We start from the raw sequence: 14,212 nt of genomic DNA, 5'->3' as shown, positions 1-14,212 counted from the left end.
TTATATGCTGTAGGACTTCCTCAGAATGAGAAAGACTATTTGATGCTAAATTAACAGCCAAGACTCTAAAGACCTTTTTGCAAACCCTTTGTATTGAAGGTTTTTAGTTCTTTTTTTCTAGAAATGCATTTGACCTATTACAACTTTTTTTTAAAGTTCCTGCTAATCTATCTCTGCTGCTGGGTTATTTTTTTCCTTCAAGCCTGCAGACATTCTCTCCCGCTTCTTCAGACTGAGTTAGCTGTGTTCCTGTTTGTGAATAACCCTCTCCGATTCTGTTGTAGCGACGGCCTCATGTTCCACAGTTTGTTAAGAGAATGCAAATGCCAACTGTAGATATTGTTAGGTCACAGAAACTAACAGGAGTGAGTTTTGAAAAGAAGCAGAGCTCATTCATTTTCAGTCTTCCTACCTTAATTTTTGAACAGCTTTGTTGAGCTATAATTCACATACATACACATTCACAAATTTAAAAATTCAGTGGTTTTTAGTATATTCCCCAAGTTGCACAACCATCCCTACATTCACTTTGAGAACATTTCACCACTCCCAAAGGAAAGGCTGTACCCATTAGCAGTCACTCCCCATTCCTCCCAGATCCCCCAGCCCCCAGCGACCACTAATCTACTCTCTACAGATTTGCCTATTCTGAAATTTCATATAAATGGAACCGTACAGTATGTGGTCTGGCTTCTTAGCATAATGTTTTCAAGGTCATCCATGTAATAGAATGTATCATTACTTTATCCCCCCTTTTTTTTAATTGTGGAAAAATACACATAACATAAAATATACCATCGTAATCATTTTTAAGTGTACATTTCAGTATTTTCAGTACATTCTCATTGTTGTGCAACCAATCTCCAGAACTCTCTTCATCTTGTAAAACTAAACTCTATTCCCATTAAACAACAGTTTCCCATTCTCCCTTTTTCTCAGCCTCTGGCAACCACAATTCTACTTTGTCTCTTGGAATTTGACTACTCCAGGTACCTCATGTAAGTGGAATTATACAGTATTTGTCCTTTTGTGACTGGTTTGTTTCATTTAGCATGATAACCTCAAGAACCTTATCATTCATGTGTCAGAACTTCCTTCCTGCTTCATTCTTTTTTAATGACTGAATAATATTCCATTGTATAAATACACTATATTTTGCTTATCCATTCATCAGTTGATGGGCATTTGGGTTATTTCCACTTTTTGGTTGTTATGGATAATGCTATTGTAAACATTCATATACAAGTTTTTGTATAGACATGTTTTCAGCTCTCGGGCATATACCTTGGAGTAGAATGGCTGAGTCACATGGCAAACTCTATGTTTAACATTTTGTGGAACCGGCAACTTTTTCATATCAGCTGCATCATTTTACACCAGCAAAGTATGGAGGTGCCAGTTTCTCCACATCCTCACCAAGGATGCTGGAGAAAAGGATGTAGTTATTGCCCATCTTCTTATGAGAGTCAACCTACTTATGTGTGAAGTAGTATCTCATTGTGGTTTTGTTGGCATTTCCCTGGGGGCTAATTTTCATGTGTTTATTGGCCATATCTTCTTTGGATAAATGTCTATTCAGATCCTTTGTCCATTTTTAAATTGGGTTGTCTGGTTATTGTTGAGTTGTAAGAGTTATTTATGTATTCTGACTACAAGTCCCTTGTCAGACATGTGGCTTACAAATATTTTCTCTTATTCTGTGGGTTGCCTTTTTCACTTTCTTCATGGTGTCCTTTGAAGGTTTGTAATTTCAATGAAGTCCAATTATCTATTTCTTCTTTTGACACTTGTATTTTTGGTATTGTATCTAAGAAGGTTTTTGCCTAACCCAAAGGCACAAAGATTGGAGCTCCTGGCTGGCTCAGTTGGAAGAGCATGTGACTCTTGATCTCGGGGTTGTGAGTTCAAGCCCCACATTGGGTGTAGAGATTACTAAAAAAAAACATAAATAAACTTAGGGGGAAAAAGGCACAGAGATTTACTCTTGTATTCTTCTAAAAGTCTTCAGTAGTTTCAGTTCTTATATTTAGGTCTATGATTCATTTTTGGTTAATTTTTATATATGATGTAAGGAAGAGATCCAACCTCAGCATTCTGCATGTGTGTACCCATTCATTCATTCCCCACCCCCGTCATTGAATTGTCTTAGCACTCTTGTTGAAAATCAATTGACCATAATTGTGACAGTTTATTTCTGGATTTTCAGTTCTATTCCATTGATCTGTCTGTTCTATATATATCGTTATGCCAGTACCACACTGTCTTGATTACTGTGATTTATGGAGTAAGTTTTGAAATCAAGAACTTCGAGTCTTTTGGGGCGCCTGGGTGGCTCAGTGATTAAGTGCCTTTGGCTCAGGTCATGATCCCAGGGTCCTGACATCGAGCCCCGCATCGGGCTCCCTGCTCAGTGGGAAGCCTGCTTCTCCCTCTCCCGCTCCCCCTGCTTCTGTCCGCTCTCTCGCTGTCTCTCTGTCAAAAAAATAAGTAAAAATCTTTATTAAAAAAAAAGAACTTCGAGTCTTCTAACTTTGGTTTTCCTTTTCAAGATTGTTTCAGCCATTCTGAAAGGATGACTTTCATATTTTTGTCATGTACTGAGTTAGGAAAGATCAATTTAGGTAAGGTGGGTCAAATGAAGAGTTCAGCTTTGTCTGTGTGAAGTGTGAGGTGCCTATTGGACACATAGGAGGAACTGTCCATTAGGAGCTACATGTAGGAGTCTGGTGTTCCAAGGAGAGGTTAGAGCTGGAGATAAAGATAAATAAAGATGTGAGAATCAAGAGCATATAGGTGTCATCACCCTTCCCATCTGTTCCTCCATCCCTCTCTGCTCTCTTGAGTTCCCCCCAACAGTTTTTCTCAACTTACTTTCTTACAGCTTCTTAGGTGCTCCAGACCAGAGAGATTTCCCCATGTTGTCATTCTCTGGAAGCCTTTCCATTTATGGAACTGCCTACAGCAAGGCTGAAAACCTTTAACACTCAACCTTTCAATTCTTCCTTTTCACTTAGATATTAAATATGCAATCATCCAGGGACACCAGAAGGGATGAGTCAGTTTGGGGGAAGGGAACTTTGGAAACAGACGTTTGTGAAGCTGGTTCGGATTTGGATGGGCCCAGAAATCATTGCTAGGTGGTAGGGATGGTGGAGCCTGAAAAAAAAGTGGAATGGAATGGAATGCTTGTGCTCTCTCACGCTCTCTCTGTCAAGTAAATAAAAATAAAATCTTTTTTGGTAAGAATTTATTTATTTATTTGACAGAGAGAGACACAACGAGAGAAGGAACACAAGCAGGGGGAGTGGGAGAGGGAGAAGCAGGCTTCCCGCTGAGCAGGGAGCCCGATGCGGGGCTCGATCCCAGGACCCTGGGATCATGACCTGAGCCGAAGGCAGACGCTTAATGACTGAGCCACCCAGGCGCCCCAATAAAAATAAAATCTTTAAAATTTTTTTTTGCAGATCTAGGACAGTGGTGATGGTTGCACAACAGTGCAAATGAACTTACACTTAAAAATGTTAAAATGGTAGCTTTCATGTTACCACTATTAAAATGTTTTGCAGATCGAGAAACCAGATCCCAGGGCCTGGAATGTTTCCATCTAGCAACTCCTAAGATACCTCTTTTCCTGTTATCGAAAGATCTGAGACACCCCGTTGGTAATCAGAAGCTCTTACGGGGAGCCTGGAAAGTGGCTGCAGAGGCCTGAGATGTTTTTACTTCTGATTATGTAGGCACAGCTCTGCGGCAGCTGGGAAACTGACCAGGAGACCATGTCCCTGTCCTCACCTGCCTAATGCCATATAAATATCACCAAATTCCTGTTTTGGAGGGGTCTTCTTTTGTCAATACCCTGCAGCCATCCCTCTGTTTGTTGGTACACATGAAGGAGTCTAAGTAGAGGGTAGCTGCTGAGTGCAGCTTCCTTGGGTTGTCCATGGTGGGGAGACCCCAGGTGCCAAGTACAAGGAGACCAGAAGGCTGGGTAGAGGTCAGGCCCTGACTGAAGTTCACAGTCACCCCAGCTACACATCTCTCATGACCTGTCTGCCTTTAAGTGGCGGACCTTACTATTGTTGGATTCTCACTAGTTTTCTGCTCAGAAATTAACCTTATGAAGAGCTTCTGGGGGCCTCTCCTACCCGATCCTTTGCCCTGGGCCCCTGTCTTCCCTCCCCACTTCTCCTCACCAGTAAAACCCATTTCTCCATTCTGCCGTGCTGGGTGAGCACATCTCCAGCACAAGGGAAGGGGACCTGGGGGCCTTGGTTATTTTTCGTTTAGGACTAGCATAAGGTTGAGGCATGGCCAAACAAACCCAAACCTGAGCCCACGGATAGCTCAGATTTTAAAAAGTGCTCACCAAGTCTTTCCAAGTGCCACGTTTCACCAGCCCTTCCTTTCACTTGTCTTGATATTTTTGGACCCCCATGGTGTGATTTTATCACCTGCCTCCATCCCGATTTTTTTTTTTCAAACATGGAACACCTCGTGAATTTGCGTGTCATCCCCGTGCAGGGCCCACACTGACCTTCTCTGCATCATTTGTAGTAAATGCGCTGCCGAAGCGAGCACCCTCCATTCAGATGTTGAGGGTCACTTGACTTTGCCTTTGGCAGCTGCCATTTTCTGCCTCCTGCCTGACGTGACACAGGGTCCAGTGTGGCTCTGCCCACTCTGGACCCCTAGGGAGGGGCCGAGCAAAATCAGCTTCATTTCTCCATCCACTTTGCCAGGACAACCTCATTAGGAGTCCGTTACACTTTGGAAATGCTAAAACCAAATCCCTCCATTCTCCTTTTTTTTTTTTTTTTTTGGTCTTAAAGAAAGGAGAGCGGGCCCCCTTTCATAGTCTTTGAGAATCACAAAAAGTGGGTGGCAAGAAAGGAGGGCCGCCACGCAGAGCCCCCGGGTGTGAAAGGAGAGAGTAGAAGTGGTAGAGTGTGCCGCGCTTGGCGGCATTCAGGCGGAGCTGTGGGCTTCCACCATTCCGGCCCCGAAGCCACAGCACCTGTTTGGTGCAAGCCAGCTCAGTCCCCTTGCAGTGAGCTTGGGGAATCTATTAGCTTTGCCCCTAAAGTTAGATTCCATGCTGTCTCAGAAGAACGGTAGAGGGAGAGAGAAGGGGTGGGATGAATGAGAAAGAAGCTAGGAAAAGATGTGTACTGATGCCAGAAAAAAAAACGAAAGCTCTTTGTGGGTTTACTTATGCAAAGTAGAGTGCCCCCCCCACACACACACACACAAAGCAATTCAAAGCTCTGGTCTGGAAAACCTTTCCACTGGGGTGTCATTGGTTGCCTTGTGATGACAGGTTTAATGAGTTTTATATCTCTGCATTCCACTGAGACCACCTACCCAGAGGCCACACCCTACTGATCTGGTTAGCCAGGGACCGAGTCTGGGCATGGGAACACAAGGGCAGTGCGGACCGAGGGTCAGGAGACCTGTGCTCTGGTTTGGGTGAATCGCTCCGACCTGCTGTGTGACTACATCCATGTTGCTTGCCCTCTCTGTAATTCAGGGTCCCAAATTACAAAATGGGACTGATGGTTCTTGTCTCATAGAAATGTCACAAGACAGAGTAAACTATGGTCTTCCAAGTGCTTATGCTTCTAGGAGTCAAGAAATCAGGGAAATCTTATGTTTCTCTCTCTCTCTTTTTTCTTTGTTGTTGTTGTTGTTGTTGTTGTTGTTGAGGTAAGGTGTCCTGGGCTCTCTTATGCAAGCCCTTAGAAGACATTTAATTGGAGCATAAGACTGAAAAAAAAAGAAAAAAAGCAAACCTGCTCACGAAAGAAGAGCCTTGAAGTCTCGTAGGTGTTTCCTTCCAGACAGAAGTCCAGGAGATTCTTGGGTAGTTTCTAGCCAACAACCTCAAGTGGAGGATAGAGGCGCTTTTTTTTTTTTCTTTCTTCCAGTTTCCCTTTCTGGTCTGATGTCTCTTTAAGTGACACTGGTGGGGCTGCAGGTTATGGTAGAAAATAATGTCCCAAATGCTCAAGTCTTTCTATGGGGTAAAATATTGATCAGCCTGCCTTGTCAGTGGGCAAAAAAAGGAACAGCCTTTTTATTGATGTGTGTTTATTTGATTATTCGTTTAATCAGCCCAGCTGATTCTGTGCCCTCTAATGGTCTGTTCATCTGTGGTAAAGTGCGTCTGGAGGAAAACACCATGGTCTACGGCTCTAGATAGAATACGGTGCCCAAGAACTAACCTCAGGCTTCTCATTCTTGTGGAAGAGCCTCGGGTTCTCAGCTGCTGTCTCAGCCTCCTATTGTTGCTGCAACGAATTACCACAAACTTAAAACAACACAAATGTATTTTCTTAATTTGGGGAGGTCAGAAGTCAGGAAGGTTGTGTTCCTTCTGGAGGCTCCAGGGGAGAATCCAACTCGGTGCCTTCTCCAGCTTCTGGAGGTCGCCGTGCTCCTTGGCTTGCGGCCTCTTCTCTGTCTGTCTTCTGGGCGGGCCACCCCAGCCTCTGTCACACTTTTCTCTAGCAGATCCTCCTGCCTTCCGGGGCCAAGGACCCTGGTGATTAAGTCGGACCCCACCCTCTCCTTTCCTGGGTTTCTCGGGACCTCAAGGCCCAGAGCCATTGGGGAAGTGCGTTGATTAGAGCCTGTGGAACTTTCCTTAGGACAGAGGGCAGCCCGACATTACAGGCCTGTTGAGCCCCCTCCCCGTCAAAGGTGTGGATGACCATGGAAAGAACTGAGTATGGGAATAAAAAGAAGAGGGACCCAAGATGTCTGCTTATAAGAAGCTCGTTTAGGAAGGGTGGAAGCAGGCGAAGGGGTTGACGCCACGTAAGCGCGGCCTCGTTGACGGCATTCTCCTTCACCTGGACTTTGGAATCACTTCACCAGAGCACCACCACGTTTTCCATCCTTTACGGCCTTTATTTTTAGTTTGGGGTATTTTCTATTGTTTGAAGGTTGCCCGGAGGGTTTACACAGTATAGAGTTTCTTTGCTGGGCAGCAACAGTAGCCAAGAGAGATGGAATATAAACTTTTAAGCCTGTTTTCTCCAAGTTCGTACATCAGCGATGGCTTTCAACAAAAGAGCTCACGCCCCCTGGCTTGCCTGGCCCTGGGGGAGGGGGAAAGGTGGCTTGTGGAGAACATTTTGTGTTCTCTTATCTTTTATACTAGTGGAAGGGGATAAGCACCAGAATAGGAAAACAAAATATCTGGCTATTAATACACCCTAAGTCCTCTAGCACATGGATCAGATTTGTTTATTTGTGAAAGAGAAGGATGCTTCTCTCTGACGGCGGGCCCCCCTGCCAGCTGGAAGGCAGGCACGGTGCCCTCCATAGGCTGAAGGGGCTATGGAGCCAGGGCCTAACGTCCCACTTAGAAGAGAAAACCCTCAGACTCTTCTCAAGAAAAGTTGCTTTTCTGGCTCAGCTTGCCTCAAGCCCCAGCACTTCCCGTCACTCAGGGAAATTAGGGAAGAAAGAAAAAAAATAACAAAGCAGGAGGATTCACCACAGAAGGGCCAGAGAGTGCCTGCACCTCTCCCACCAGACGCGCGTGCGGTACCCTCCCCGTGTCCAGCCTGGGGAACCAGAGGACTGGGGAACCTTGCCGGAAGAGAAGACATGCAGGTTCCTCAGGCCGGCCACTTAGTTGGCAGTGAGCAGGGCTGACACAGGAGGGTTTCCCCCCTCAGAGAATGAGCCCTTAGCGAGGAAGGCGACCCTGCTGAGCTCAGATTCGGGGCTACTGTCCTCTAATATGTTCCCTTGGGCCTCTTAGTGGTTTGAAGAAAGCAGTGTCCCAGAGTAGACAGAGTTTTCTGGACGGGCAGATGGCTAATTAATTATAAACCTTCTGGCTGGGAAAAAGCCAGAAGGGAAGAGATTTCTTCTGGGGGCAGGAGTATGAACACGCCTCCGAGCCCCATCCCTGCCGTGTCTTGAACAAGTTTCAGAGTGCCCTTTGACTGCCTCAAGAGGTCTCTGCTTGCCACCCACCAGGGTCAGGCCTTCTCAGGTTCCCGGGAACATTCTGATTAGCCCGGAGTCCCGGGCACACACGGAGAAGAGGAGGACTGGATTGGCAGGGCCTGCCCTCTCCAAGAGCAAACAGGGACAAAGGTCGGTGTACTTAAGGCTGCCTCTCCCAGCCAGGCCAGATGCCCCAGGTTGTCCCCTGTGTTGCTACATGATGCAGGAATCTGTCATTTCTGTGCCTGCTGGGTCACCCATTACCCCAGATCCAATTCCCAGGCAGGGAAGGTTAGGACACCTGAGCAGAAGCAAAGGCTTTGGCATTCAACAGCTCGGAGACAGAAATGCTGTCGTGTCTTTACCTGCTCGGTGGAGAGCCAAACGTGTTACACGTTATGATGCCATCGTGGAAATATGTGTGAAAGGAAGAATTTGTAAACTAGATCTCCTGCCTGTCTTGGGAAAGGGGGCTCTCTGAGTGTCCACAGCTCTTCAGTCACTCAGAATCAGGACAGATGTTCTTTGTGATGATCTCTCATACTGTATTTCTCTGCCGCCCCGGAGCGTTTGAATTTTGTCTCTGCTCCAGCCGGGTCTAGGCATCCGTTGGGCTTCTCTGTGAGAATCTAAACACGTTGGAGGTCACTGAGGTTGCCAAGCATAAACCAGTCTGGCACAGATTAGGTGTGAGAGCAAGGAAAGAAGCTTGGTGCTTTATGAAATCATCACAGCTCCGGCCCACAGCTGTTCTTGTTTGGGATTAGAATTAGAAGTGGTGTTTGCTTGTTTTCCTTCTCTGTACCTGGGAATGGTCTTCAGCCAATGGAATGACGACACGGCGGCTAAAGTTCATCGAGGGGCTGTGCTAAGCACTCCACCTGAATTATCTCATTTCACTTCCACCTCACACCTGCGAGGGAGACATGACCGGTCCCCAGCCTGTAGGTGAGGACCAAGGCTCAGAGGAGTTGAGCAGCATACTTGCAGTGACCTGCTACAGTCATGGGCGAATCTGACTTGCTAGCACCCTGTTCTGAGCACCGAGGAGGAAGAAACAGGAGGACAAGTATTTCTGAGGGCTGCAGTTGTGGACAGCTTTCTTGGAAGCTAGGGCCCTGGTGATTTATATTCCACGGGGCCATCTGAGGAAGTTGTTTAGTTTCTGAGGTGATAGATGAGGGCAGAGCGTGGGCTGAAGGGTAAGTCCGGACAATGTTTCTTGTCTGGTCCCCATCAGGGAGTCCACAGGCCGACTTCTGGGCTGTGTTTATATCATTATTTTTAAGGCACCAACACCAGCTCAGGAGCTCTAAGCTTTCTCTTCCTTTAGCCATCCTCCATGAGGAAAGAAGCCAAGAGGGAGAGTTTCCCCAACCATTTCCCTCAGCGCAGCTGATCCCAACTTGAAACCTAAGACTTGTCACCCTGCAGCCCAACTGAAGCCTGGCTAAGCCTCGGGTCTTTAGACCCAGCAGGAAGCCATTCCCTGCCCTTGTATCAAGAACCATCTCTGGGGCCCAGGGGGGCTCTGCTTCCACGGTTCGACCTCAGGGGTGTCAGGTGGCTTGCTGAAGCCCGTCAGTAGCAATCCTATAGACTGGGACTGTCAGCAGCAGTTTACTGGAAGAGGGGGAGGGAAGATGTAGAATTTGGGACCTCTTCTTGAAAAGTAGTAGTCTCTTTGGAAAAGGAAGGTGGTAGAGGAGTTGAAAGAGCCCACTGAGGGGAGCGGTGATCCAGTGCCATGCCCTGCCCCCCCACACCTAGGACTCCCGCTCCTGCCTTCAGAGCCATCCATCATCCTTTGTCCTGGCTGACGGAACTCTTCTATGGATGGGCGCTGCGGGTGGTGAACCCCCGGGGCCTCCTGGCCACCTGCAGGTCACAGGACCCTCCAACCTGATGCTCCAGCAAGACTTTGGTTCCATCCTGCCCGGCTACCTCTGTCACACAGATGACACACATCCCAGCTTTGCTCCACTCTGCGATTCTGAATTACCCTCTCTGGCAACCGGCCCCGGCAGTCCCCTCCCAGTGTCCTGATATCCCCTGGTTAATAAGCAGCTCACATAAAGACACCAAGGACTGTTGCAAGAGGGGGAGAAAGGCTGAGGTTGTCTGAATGTAGGCCAGGAAGCGCTGGACTTGGCCCAGGAACTTGGTGGCTGTTTCTGTTCTCTGCCCTCTGGTAGCCTTCCTCACGGGTTACAGAAGGAAGAGAAGCCTGCATGCTTTATCTAAAGCTGGGGTGGACCATGAGGCCACGAGGTATTTATTAATCAATGAGAGACTCTTGCTGAAGCCTGAGGTCCCTTCCTGGAGGATTCTTGTCCTCTCTAGAAGAGAATAAATGTCTGCCCTTTGTTCTTACAAACCTATTTCTAGAAAGGTCCTAGGTCCCTGTCAATTAAAACACTAATCATCCACTTCCCTCTCCCCTGTCTTTCTGAGCTGCCCAGATGGCACTCTTCCCACCAACCACCCCCCACCTCCCGTACTGTTTTATCCCCTGGAGTTTGGAGATGTCCTTGAGATGTCCCTGTGGAAGGAACTAGTGGGGAGTGTGTGCCAGACACCCCCTTTATTGTCACTCTGGCCTGAATGCAACCCACAAGGGGAGCTGGAGCCCTCTCCCTGGGACTGCCCATTGTCAAGGTCCTGGTCACCTTTAAAGCCTCCTGCAGGGATCCCCATTGCCAACAGAGCCTTTTGCTGAGGCCCAGTGCTCTGACATTTTAGACTTGGAAATCCCTAGACAAATACGTCTCACTTAATCCTCACCAAGCTGGCCCCCAGCGGAGAGACTCGTTTGGCCAAACTTATCAAGTACCACTAGTTCTTGCAGCAAACGTCCCCTTTGTTCCAAGCATTGTGTTTGGGTCTGGGGATACAGGACAAACAAGGTAAGGTCCCTGTCCTTGAAGAGCAACCAGACTATCGGAAGAGACACACGCTATGGGCCTCTCTCATTTGGAATGCCTCTGACCCAGCACTCCTCTACCTTCCCAGGCTCGGGACGACCCTGCTGTCTGCCATGTATCAGCCCCATGACTTCAGCTTAATTGCTTACCCTAAGCCTAAGGTTGCTCATTGTAAAGTGGGGTCGTTAATGGCCATTAATAGAGACATTGTGAGGATTAAATAGATTAATTAGAACCACTTCTATTTAAGGCACCTAGGACTAAATACATACTGTCATTATTTTCCTCCTGAAGGTAACATGTGCCAGGGAGGAGTGGCAGAAGCAGGCCAAGCTGGGTTTGATCCCCAGCTTGCAGGCAAAAATGACTCGCCTGAGCTTCATCTTCATGGGTGATAATGGTTTACTTAATCCGAGTAAATTGGCTGACACATGCGAAAGTACCTAATACATAGCAGGAGTTTGCCACGTGTTAGCCTCTTGGAACTTCTTAAGGATCTGAAGACCCTAAAGCTCCAGGAAGCCAGAAGAGACTCGGCGAGAAGCCAGCGCGTTCCGTAGGAAATGTTCCAGTTCTCCCAGTTAATCCTCAAGGCTTGACCCTCCCTGATTCTGTTCTCATCCCCCAGAGAGGCGTGCTCCGTGATCAAGGCTTCCCTCCCTCTGTCCTCTGCTTCTGTACTAAGTACCTGGAGGCCCTCGTCCTGTCCACACTCAGGCACCACTCGGCCCGAGATAGCCATTCAGCTGCTCTAATCTCTCCCTACAGCTCCATCTCCCCCTCTCCACAGCCCCCACTCCATCCCTTGTTCCCCTAGCCCCTTAATCAAATTAAGGGAAAGAAGAGCGTTTAGATAGGGTTACTAAATATATTTCTGTGCAGGGGAGGAAGTAAAAGGGAAGAGTTGGGGGGGAAGGAGGCAGAGTGTGAAATTCCTTAGCGGAATGTGCTCTGAGAGCCTCCTTTCTCTCGAATAAGCCCCGGAATCACCTATCTGGGTGGAGTTTTCTCTCTGGCAAAGTGCTCTCACAAATATTATCTCATTACGATACAGGCCTGGTGGCAGAGTGCCCACTCCCCGGAAAGGGCTGCGAAGGCCACCGCACCTCACGAGCCGGTCTGACCCTGGTCTATATTATCTCACGGGACACCCTGGCCCCACAGGGGTGACTCGGCCTCCTGTGGGGCATGACACCAACGGAGGGGCCGCTCACGGCTGGAGGTCGCAGTTTTCCCTTCTGTGTTCCACACACACACACCCCCTCCCCAGATCCAGGATCTTCTGAACATTTGTACATTTTGAAAACTGTAAAGCGCCAATGGTAGAAACCTTTGAAAACATGCTAACGTACCAAGGGGAGAACGACAGTCACCCATGGTCCACAGCTTCATTCCTGGCGATACCTTGAGGTAGCGCTTTGAAGCGTTTTTGAATTGCACCCATGTATTTGTGTGTGTGTGTGCGCATATGCGCAAGAGGAACGGTGTGCACACCTATTGTGTGTGTGTTTTTTTTAAGATTTTATTTATTCATTTGAGAGAGAGAGCGAGAGCGAGCACAAGCAGGGGGAACGGCAGGGAGAGGGGGAAGCAGGTTCCCTGCGGAGCAGGGAGCCTGATGCGGGGCTCGATCCCAGGACCCCAGGATCATGACCTGAGCCGAAGGCGGACGCTTAACGACTGAGCCACCCAGGCACCCCCACACCTATTGTTTGTATTCAGCTCTTATATTGAATGTGTTTTTTGTGTTGCACTTCATCAGAAATTTTTCTGACATATTACTTTAAAATAGCATGAATTCGGATTTTTTTTTCCTCATTGAGAAAGAAGACATGTCCATTTCGAAATGACCGTTGTTCACATTGATTGAGTCTTAGAAGGCTGGGGACCCTGCTCAGCACTTTACACTCACGATCCTGTTGAATTCTCACAGCAACTCTCCATGGCAGATGCTGACAAACTCATTTCACAGAGAAGGGAGAGAGGCCTCAGGTGAAGGAGCTCCTCCTAGCCAGCAAAGGGATCTCACACCCACTGTTTCATCCAACCGCCTACACCGGTGACCTTATTTAATGACTACATGACGTTCTTTAATACGTACTTGCGGTGACTAACCCTGCCCTTTCGTTGGGCATTTAAGGATTTGGCTTTGTAGTTTTTTAGCAACGACCATCTTCGCATGAATTCATCTTTGTTCACCTCTCCTGTTATTTCTTTAGAATCATTTCCTCGAAGTGACATTACTGAGTCATCCTTTTTCAAGTCTCGTTACTGATCACCGAGCGCCTTTCCGGGAAGCCAGCCGGCACTAAGAGATGGTCCTCTTCGAGAGGTGCGCGCTGTGGCCCCTGGAAGGTGTATCTCTTTGACTGGGTTTACATCTCCGTGATCACTAGTGAGGCTGGACTTATCTCTCACACATTGATTAGTGGTAGACCGGGGAGGAACTGTCACCGAGAGGAACTGTCACCGAGAGCGGCTTGTCCCTCCTGCGGGCCCTCTCGTCCTTGCTTTCACTCCCGGTCGCTGCTGATTTGGCGATTCAGTCTGGACCCAGATAATTTAGGGGTGCATCAGCGAGGAAAATTGTCTCCTATTCAACATATGCAGCCGAACTTTGTTCCTCACGAGGACCTGTGTCCGCGTTTCCACCCCTCACCTCAGCCCCTGCCACGTGGTGCGGCTCCCTCATAACGGCCCCGCCTCAGAAGAAAGGTCAGGGTTAAGATTGCCCTTCACTGAAACTCTGTCTGCAAGTTCAGGCCGTCTGGAAACGGTATCGTTTTTTTCAGGAAGTAACTGAGCCACAGCCAGAGGGCCCATGCACCCTGCTTTCTCTTCCCCGAGAAGTTTCCGTTCTTTTTGTTCTCAGGGGAGGTGAGGAAGGGAGGAGGCCAGAAGAAGAAACTCGCCTTCTCCTGAGCCCCCTGGCCCAGGCTGCTGCGTGAGTTTCCCCCCACCCCCAGCTTTCTGACAGGGACCGGGGTCTTTGAAGAGCCTGCAGTCCTCCGAGTTAGACAGGAATGCATCCTCACCTCCCATAGGTTGTGTAATCCCCTTCCTCCGCTCGGAGGATCAGCAGAACAGAAGGTGCAGCCAGGCACTGAGGACAGGCTGGTGCTAGCTGGTTAGTCACGTGCACCCTCGGAGTCCAGAGGGATTTGCACAAGTTCCTCACAGACTCCAGCCTGAGATGCCTGTGACGGAGTGTGTTCACCTGCTTGCTGCTCCAGGATCACCTAAGGCTTCCTCCAGAGTTCACTTGGGGCTGCCCTCCGACTGTCATTGAGGAACTCAGGAATCTCCCTTCTGGGCTCGCCCTCCTC

The 14,212-nt window shown here is 48.2% G+C and overlaps 1 non-coding gene across 1 annotated transcript; it reads right to left on the bottom strand.

Annotated features, from left to right (window-relative positions):
• Positions 1–4,476: 4,476 nt before the first annotated feature.
• Positions 4,477–4,578, bottom strand: LOC123326673. The gene has a single exon (XR_006541245.1). It is a non-coding gene; the product is annotated as a U6 spliceosomal RNA (small nuclear RNA).
• Between the last annotated feature and the right edge of the window lie 9,634 nt (positions 4,579–14,212).

This window comes from Neomonachus schauinslandi, chromosome 14 (assembly GCF_002201575.2).
Source record: "Neomonachus schauinslandi chromosome 14, ASM220157v2, whole genome shotgun sequence".
Classification (NCBI taxonomy): Eukaryota; Metazoa; Chordata; class Mammalia; order Carnivora; family Phocidae; genus Neomonachus; species Neomonachus schauinslandi.
This window is presented reverse-complemented; position numbering and strand designations above follow the sequence as displayed.